At 44.5% G+C, this 7,649-nt stretch overlaps 1 protein-coding gene across 2 annotated transcripts in view; it reads left to right on the top strand.

The window, feature by feature from the left end:
• Positions 1 to 457: 457 nt before the first annotated feature.
• snap25a (synaptosome associated protein 25a) overlaps positions 458 to 7,649 on the top strand; it is a 31,552-nt gene continuing 24,360 nt past the window's right edge. Inside the window, exon 1 of one of the 2 annotated variants that reach the window (XM_037448997.2) lies at positions 458 to 601. The gene's annotated coding sequence lies outside the window, so the exon portion shown is untranslated. The remainder of the gene's footprint in view (positions 602 to 7,649) is intronic. The other variant, XM_037448995.2, reaches the window with a different exon arrangement.

Below are 7,649 nucleotides of genomic sequence, written 5' to 3'. Positions count from 1 at the left end.
AAGTTTCAATTAATCCAACTGTCCCACAAATCAATTGCCACACTGGGGCAGAAGCCCACTTCTATCCTCACGATTAGCGTGCACGGTTCAGAGATCTTTGATTTAATATGCTTAAGAAGGAGCTTTAAGAACAGTGACAGTGCAAAACTGTTTTTTGGAACCTGGCCACATTATTTATATAATTTTGTAAATGTATGTGTTACATATGTATTCTGTTTAATAAAAACAATGCTTGAGCTCTAACATTTCAAACTCTTTGAGATAACAGGTAACAAGGGAAATAACTTGTATAATGGCCCGTATGGAGGTAAATCTATACCTGTGGAGGGAAGACATACACAACGGACACGTGCTGATGCTCCACAACAACAAAATGAGTGCGAAGGAAGCCTCTCTCCTTCCGACAGACATAAAAAGCTGCTGACGTCAAAAGTGTCCGCCATCTTTGACGACAGCTGCACCCCCCCCATTGAAGAAGAAGTGAGGAGGAATCAACCAGCGCGCAGTCCTCTGCAGCATCTCAGTCCTGTGCAGGGGGAGAGAGAGGCGGGTATTGAAATTTCCTCCCTTACTGTCTGCGGGACACCGACAACAGGCTCAGGTAAGAACGGAACCGGCTTTTCCTTCTGAACCAGGCTGAGGACCACTGGCTCCATGTTCGGATGCGGGTTTTGATGGCGATGCGGGGTTTGGGGTACATGTGACGGGTCATCCGCAGCATTGTTCCGGGGGGAGAGAAGTACCGGAGACAGGGGAAGAGGAAGATGAGAAGGCAGTGAGCGGATTCGATGCGCTATAATGCGGATTTCCACCGTGGGCGTTTTCGAGGTTTCAGCACCTTCGACAGCGCGGGAAAACCCCACGAGGAGGCTGTCTGATTCCCCGCGTCACTTCTCTCTTTAATTTATTCAACCAAGAATATTGAGGTTAGTGTGGTGCGCGGCCTCGTGACCCAGCATGTGTCGCCCCCGAACCGGCCAGGTGAAATCACGTTGTTGTAACTTGCGCCATGGTGGAAGTCGGTGGAAACCGTGAGGGGGGGGGGGGGGGGGTGGAGATGCGTCGCCTCCATCTGTTTTCATACAAGTAGCGGGGAAAACGCGTGCCGGGGAGGACCGCGGAGAAACCCGCACTGTGCCCCACCCCCTCCAACCCACCATCCAGTAGATCACATTAAAGGCTGGACGTCCCTCTGGTACTGCTTAGGTGTGTCTACCAGATTTGCAGTGCGGCAGGACTATAGGGACAGGACATATGTCATGTGTCTATACACATATATATATACGCGCCATGTCATTTGGAATGGGTCTGGTATGGATATTTTAGTGTCTGGTTTCAGAGTGCCAGATTAACGCCCTTGTGCTGCCCATTTGCACACCAGAGGCAACCCGAGCCCTGTGGTGCAGAGATAAAGGGCCAATTGGCATCCCGAGTCTCCACCATGCGGCAGACGCAACTATTGGAGTCCCGTTGATCCCTGTCGCACCTGGGATTAATCCATATCGCCCCACGTGCGCGGTAGGGTCACTGACGTATGCTCCTGTCACCTGAGGGGTGACTGCAAGTCATCGCGACAATGACAGGTCTTCGTCTACAGTAGATAGAGAGAGCACGGTGAAGCCCCCCAAGGAGGCTCCAGTTGCCATGACTGCTAAACCATGTCGCGTTTTGCAGTGCGTACTGTGTTATCTACAGAGGGGGGGGCAGAAAACAGGGAGAGGGTGGGGGTGTCAGGCCTATACCTCACTACACTGCACTCTCTGTAAAAAAGGATGGTGACTCACAACAGCAAAACCGTGCGCTGATTGTTTCTCGGAATCACCCCGGCCTGGATTGCGCCGCTGTGAAATGAAGCCGAAGCCTCCGTGATGGATGCCGGTAAACAGCGACCGAGCTTACACCAAAACGTCAAGACTATAAGCACGTGTGCAAAAAGCCAAAGAAATGCAGGACAGCCCTAATCTTTTTAAAGCTTTTGTAGTTGGAATGGCCCTCAAGAGCTAACGTCTGCATGAGCAGACGCACACATTGTCCTCTCAGACAGTCGCAGTTGAACGTTCCCCAAACAGTCCAAAGGATTTCTTTATTTTGCATTCGAGCCTCAATCCAAACCACAGCTGGAGAGTTCAAAGAGGAGCATCCAGGACTCTTTGTAAAGTGCCTTTGAGAAAAGAACTAGATCACAACCTCCCTCTTTCTCTCGTTGAGTTCTCTACCTATTAAGGCTTTCATTACGATGAAGAAATACATTTTTCACTTTAGCTACGTAATATGATTTGAAACGCAGCAAACCGCAGGACTGAGGAGACAGAAACACACGGACGTGATATAAATACAAAGGATTAATCAAGTTAACGCAACACTACATTTCTAAAAGGACATTTCCGTAAAAAGTTCAATTGACTTTATTGAGGTCACATTTAAACTTAATCTGTTAAATATAAAGCTACAATTAGCAGCTGGCTAGCTTAGCTTAGCATACAGACAGTGGGAGTAGATTGCTATGCTCTGTCCAATGGTTTCAAAAGTTTTCAACAACAGCAGATTAAACAACCGAGTTTTGTAATGACCGTTTCCGCTCTGGGAGTTAAGCTAAAGAGCTACTTCCGTGGGGGTCTTGTTTAGCATACTCATCTCCCTACATTTGTAAATTAGAGTAGATTAGATTAAACTATCAATTGCAGGTACTGAGACAAAGGCAAACAACTCTCTGCAGGGAAGCAGATCTGTTCCTGAACTGTCAAACTCTTCCTGTGAATGAAAGGCGCCTTGATTTAGACACAGTGTCCCGTCTGAGGTTATTTCAATTAGAATGAAAAGAGCTGTGTTTTTCTTCCAAGTGAGTGTGAGACAGATGAGAACAAAAGCTAAGTGCAAGCCAAAAATGGCAAGTCCATGCGGAAGGCCGGACTGAGCTTTTTTTAAGCGACCAGTCAGCCCTCGAGGGATCGCCTCTCGCTTCCTCAGAGACGCTCTGCCCTACATGTGAACAAAAACACAGAAACAAAATGGCTGCTTGGGGCCTTCAAGCTATGACGGAGAAATTGGAACTTTGCTTTGCTCAACAGTCTTTTAATTGTTTGATCATCTTTTATTTAGAGAACGCAATAGATTGTTGCTTTTATGAGTTGTTTTTCACAGAGACAGTGTTGTTGGTTTCAATATATATTTTTCTGTCAGTTAAATGTCCACCATATTTAAAACTCCTTTAAGTGCCCCCGAGAAAGCAGGACGTTGCAAATATAGTTGTATTCATCGTACCAGTGTGCTCTGTAAGAGAAGAGATTGGACAGCTACAAGACGTTGATATTAACTCCCAAGCTTTTGAGGTGTTTGTGGTCCTGATAATTGAAAAGACTCCTCCCTCTTTTTACCTGTCAAAGAGACATTTATTGGAGAGTAATCTGTCAGCCTCAGTCTTCATTTCACCATCTGTCTGACCCACTCTCACGGGTGAAGATTGTTACTCCTTTGAATAATGAAAGGAAGGTGGGGGGTGAAAGTGATTATATCCAGACATCTCAAGTAGCTTTGCTAATGCATGCACAGCAAAAATAAATTTGGGTCCTAGTTTTATTTTAGAATTCAGTCGCTTGTGTGGCATGTGGCGCCGACTACTCCAGTTTAGTATTGATCTCTTGCTATATAAATCTATACAAACATATCGCTTTCACCACACCTTCAGCCATACTCTATTGTTAAACCATTGCTGAACAACCCAAGCACCCATTTCCACAAAAAGAGCTAGCATGGACATCTTATCTGCACACCAGTGAAGCGTAAAGTCACACATGAATCTGCTCGGGTCAACAGGAATAAGCTCTGGTCATTGCACGGCGTTGTGTGCTCAGGTGCAGGAACAATACAGCTGTATCGGTCTTCTGCAAACACGGCGCCGCGTGGGGACGGCTTTCATTCAAGGATCGGTAGAGTGTTACGCGCTGTTTCTTTGGGCCGCTGTTGGCCCTGTAATTTATGGTGCTGCAGTGCAGCCGAGCGAGGCTGTTGGTGCAAGTTAGCCGAGGGACAGCACCGAGGGGGTTTCCTTCCCCATTTGTCACACTTGAGCTTCATTATTCAGCCCATATAACTGCATTATACTGTATGGAGACAGGGTGTAGTGGCATGCATGGTGTGTTGCATTATGCATTTGCTTTGACGCTCTAATGAATTTGTTTTTATCTTCATAGTTGCTATGCAGGTATCAAACCTGTCACTTTTCATGTTATCATTTTCATGAGTTCATAAAACACCGTCTTTAATGTCCATATACATGTATATACATGTATGTAATGTCTAACAAAGCCTTATGAGCCAAAGAGAGCATCAGATTTATTGATTGTTTTCCAGGGACCCTGTTGGAGGTCAACAATGCCCCCTGCAGCCTTTAATGTACACACTTAAATACAGCAGGGTGCTCTTGAGTTTCTCCTTTCATTCACTGTACAACAATGTGGGTTTTCTGTTGATGATTCCTCTCATTAATATCTACTGTGACAGAGGACTAAATGTTGTCTTGTAGACCAAGTTTGAGTAGACGACACAATGGACATCGAGTTTCAGCATTTCTCACTAGTTGTACGTTGGCTGAACAATTGATCTACAATGAAATAATTATCAGCTGCAAAGTTTCTATTGATAACTTTTGTCTGTTTTTTATTACATATCATCATTTATCTATAGTTTACTGAATATATATGAATGCAGATTTTGTTTTCTTACATTTTAGATTTTTTGACCTTATATAACATAATACATAACATTATGTTATATAATGTATTTTATTATTTAAAGTTATTTGGCAGCTTGGATTGATGAAGAGAATATTTTCTATGATGACTGTGTTCTGTCAAAAGGTGCAACTCATTTCTGCCTGCTTGTTAATGTCTTTGTTTCACGGCGGCTGAGATATTGAAGGATCTCTTCTGCGACGCTGAGGTCGATACAGTGACTTTATAGCACCAAATGTGTTCTGATGTAATAACTCACTGGAGTTACCTCGTGGTGTACCAATGTTCTCCATGCAAGACTAATGAAAGACATCAATACTGATCAGACATGTTCCAAAACATAGCGAAAGCTGCCTGTGCGTCTGGCTGGGATGTTTCCTGCCTGACATGCAGATATGAGACGGACATCAGCTGTGTTTCTCATCCCATATCTCAGCGTTTATTGCGTCGTAGAACACAAGAGATATTGTTTCTAATTCAAAACAGGCCGCGGATGCCGGTACGAGAATTGCTTTTTTGATTGCCGCTCATGTGTTTATCTCCCTCCTCTTCTATTTAAGGAAGAGCCGATCATGTTTTAGTTTTCAATTGGCTTGAATCCACTACCTTTTGCTGCCAAATCTTCGTCTGAAATGGCCAAATGGTACTAAATAAGTGCTCATGGGGAGAGGAAAGTGTTTTGCGGCCAGGGCCCCCCCCCCACACATGGAGCCCGGTAGCTGTGCTCAGATTCAGTTTGGTTCTGCAAAGCTAGTTTTATTCTCACTTGACTCCGGTGTGGGTCTCTAAAGGAGTAGAACAGACATTCCTACAGCTCTATCAGTGACGAAAAATGAGCCGAACTGTGAATCCTGATCCGTCACCATAATAAAGCAGACATGCTCATTTTAAGACTCATACTTGTATTTAGGGTTTCCACCTTAACACGCTCACATGCTTTGATGTTAAAGAAGCAACATTCACCTTCTGTCTGAAACTTTCCTTTTTAGCGCCTGTCTCTTTAAGTCGATCTGAACCAGACCAGTCTTTGTGCCAGCGTTGTATTGGCCCAGGTTGAGAAACCAGTCCAAACCCACAGCTTGTGCCCAATTCTTCATACATAAAATGAATCCTTTTGGTTCTTGTGCTTTCTGAGCCTAGGACAAGCAAATGTTCTCGTCCTTATTACCAGCTGTCCCAACAACGTGACATAACCATGCCATAGAAGCAAGGACTGATGGTTATTACTGTCTGCATGACATTCTGGATGCCGTCTGTCTGACCTCACGGCATTTGTTCGCTACCCCTTAAAGTGCTGACGGATCTTATTCTTGAATGCATGTTTGTTTTTGAGAGTCCTTTTCTGTGGCTGCTGGTCAGTGTTAATGACGGTGATGGACTTTTGAAGAATTGATATTGCTGACCGTTGGATGAGGATGATCAATTGCTACTTCATTATTTTCCTAATGAACTGCTTAATAGCTGCAGGCTGCACCGTCGGTGTGTTGAGAGTAGAAATGCTTTGAATTCCTCATTCACAACCTTCAAACTATTGACTCCTTTTCTGTTGAGAGACAAGTTGACCAATCATTTCTGCTCTAGTTTCATTTTCCTCTTCAAATCTGGAATCAAATGTCCGGTTCTCTTCTGGAGACCTCACTGGAGGGAGATGTGTTTCTCTTCATCACCTCAGGAGCTCTGGAAGTGTCTGAAGAAGGTAGTCTGCACGGTGATGGTCCTCCACCTCCTGCTCTTTAGCAATGTGTTTCTGACAGGTGGATTTTTATAGAGTAGGGTTGTCACGATAACAAAATGATGACTTTGATACTTTACCTGCCAAAATATTACGATACCCAATACTTTCGATACGATACCACAAATAAGATACTGGAACATTTATCTATGATAGTAAGAAAAAAAACATCTGTTTTACCAGCTTGTTCCTGCCCAGCTTTTTGAACACTAGATATAGATATTAATGACAACGACATGGCCAAATCTACGGTGGCCGAGAAGGTTCAGACAAATACAAAAGCAACAACACAACCGCAAATGCCACAACGCAACACGAACGCCACAACACAAAATACAAAAGGCACATCACAACTGCAAATGCCACAACACAACACGAACGCCGCAACACGAAAATACAAAAGCCACATCACAACCGCAAATGCCACAACGCAACACGAACGCCGCAACGCAACGCGAAAGCGAAAACGGAAGTAGCTGCCCACGGGAGCGAGCGTATTTTGGAGGAACGCCCACGGGAGCGAGCGTATTTTGGAGGAACGGAGCTGGAGGATGGCAGATCGTTTAAGAAGTAAGTGAAACATGATTCCTTACTTTAACTGTAGCCGCAAGGAATCATGTTTCACTTACTTCTTAAACGATCTGGCATCCTCCAGCTCCGTTGTTACGTGCCTACTGGTTTTTGAACCTACTGGTTTGGCTACGCGTTTAGATGTTATTAAGAGAGTAATCCTACTTGGGCAATGTGCTAGAAAACCTGACAGAACTATGTATTTCACGCTACGCCACCAAAAACCAGTTGTCTTGGCTCACCCTGAACCAAAAGATGTTCTTGCCACTGACGATTTGCAATTTCATGATAAGTAGTGAAATCAGTAGCGGCATTTGACAGCTCGGTTGGCCGACGGCGTAGCGCCGCCGTCTTATAAAGTTTTGCTATTTTGCTCGACTGCGAGTTCGAATCCAGGTTGTGGCGATCTTTTAATAAACGTATGTTCTTTTATTTATTTCTTTATACGTGGCAGTGATGTAGTGCTCACTTATACAATCATAACCGCTGCATTGGATATGGGATGCATTTTGAACATTTTCAGAAATATGTTTGCGACTGTGTGACGGATCAGGTGATCGAGGCAGACAACATCTGCCGCTGTCGGGGCAAAACAAACACGCACGCGTAGCCAAACC

The sequence above is a fragment of the Pungitius pungitius genome, chromosome 20, assembly GCF_949316345.1.
Source record: "Pungitius pungitius chromosome 20, fPunPun2.1, whole genome shotgun sequence".
Lineage (NCBI taxonomy): Eukaryota > Metazoa > Chordata > Actinopteri > Perciformes > Gasterosteidae > Pungitius > Pungitius pungitius.
The sequence above is the reverse complement of the archived record's forward strand: the minus strand, read 5'-3'. Positions and strand labels throughout refer to the sequence as shown.